Below are 1,655 nucleotides of genomic sequence, written 5' to 3' on the forward strand. Positions count from 1 at the left end.
ATATCACTCTGCCGAAAGAAGTCCTGATACAACAAAAGTGAACCTTGAAAACATTACGTTGAGTGAAATAAGTCAGACACAAAAGGACAAATATTGTATGATCTGTCTTGTAAGAAATAACAAGAATAGGCAAATGTTTATTGACCAAAGTTTACTAGTGATTACCAAGGTTGGGAAGAAGAGGGAAAGGGGGAGTGATTTTTTAGGAAGCAGTGAATTTCCATTTATGGTGATAGGAAAGTTGACAATGATTATGGATGATGGTCGCACACGATTAATATAATTGATATCAATAAATTATACACTTGGAAAATGTTGAATTGGCAAGTGTTGAGTTATATTTTTATAGCAATAAAAAATGTTTAAAAAGAAACTTTTGTGCTAGTCAGTGTAGAAAGCTAGAATAATGGATTTAAAAAAAGTTCTGGGTCAGAGCATGAAGATCTTTGTCCAACATGGTGTGTGGGGAGAACTAAAGAAAGGAGAAGTTAATTCATTGGTTATCACCAGCTTTTTCCAGGGATGATAATCACCTCTGCATGTCTGCTCATTCCAAGAAGTCAGGACTTTGTAATGTGAGAGGAAGGGCATTCTGAGTATTTCCTCATTCGAACTAATTCCTCTGCCTGGCATACCTTCCTTGGACCACCTCTTCACTCCATTTCTAGTCAATTGTCTGTGGAGTAGTGAAAAGAGTATGGGGTAAAGTCGTATACCTTGGGTTCAAAATCCCACCTCTGCTGCATGTTTGCTATACTGGCATGGAGGGGTCACTTGATCTCTTTGAATCTCAATTTTCTTATTTATAGAATGAGGTCATAGTATAAAGATTCAATGAAAATGTAGTGGTTAAAATTTTTAAACCTAAAACTCAGAAATACAAGGCATGCCACATTAATTTACTTGCTTTAAATAAGATTAAGTCTAATCATCTAGGCCCCATGTTACCAAGTTGGTGGGAAATTTGGTTTAAATTGAGTTTACTTGATTACTTCCACAAATACGTATGTATGTATAGTATGTATGCACTTATGTATTTATTTATTTTGTTACTATGGGAATCTGTACCTTATTGTATTGTATAGATTTAGTTTAAGTGCCTACTGAAATATAACTATAATTCTTTCGGAACATAGTTTGCAAAAAATGGATAGATCAGACACATAGTTAAATGAAGACCAAAAAGATTAGCGATAAAATTTATTTTGGCCAAATGCATAGAGTTGGACTAAATAAAGGGAGTTAAATAAATGACTTAAATCTGAGTAACTCAAGCATGATTTTATCTCCAGTAGCTGTTTTGGGCCATTTATCTGATGATTGCTTTATTTTTTTTTCAGATCAGTTGAGAGTAAAAAAGTCAAGACATAAAAAGAGAGCACATATTTCCATTTTGTCCACTGAAGTTGGAGTACTTCTCTTCTCAGATTATAAAATCCTATTGCCCTCACAACTGAAAAGTTATAGTAGTGTGAAAAGTAAATTCATTTATATTTGGTGTTAAAATGCGAGCATATTTAAATTCCAGAGTGTTTCTGCTCAATGTTGGAATTTTCATCACTTTAACAAAACCGTGATGCTATACTTTATTCATGCATTAAATTAATATAAATTTATTAAGTGCATACAGTGGTTAATACACTGGGCATGAAATG

This window comes from Trichechus manatus, unplaced genomic scaffold (assembly GCF_000243295.1).
Source record: "Trichechus manatus latirostris isolate Lorelei unplaced genomic scaffold, TriManLat1.0 scaffold00322, whole genome shotgun sequence".
Lineage (NCBI taxonomy): Eukaryota > Metazoa > Chordata > Mammalia > Sirenia > Trichechidae > Trichechus > Trichechus manatus.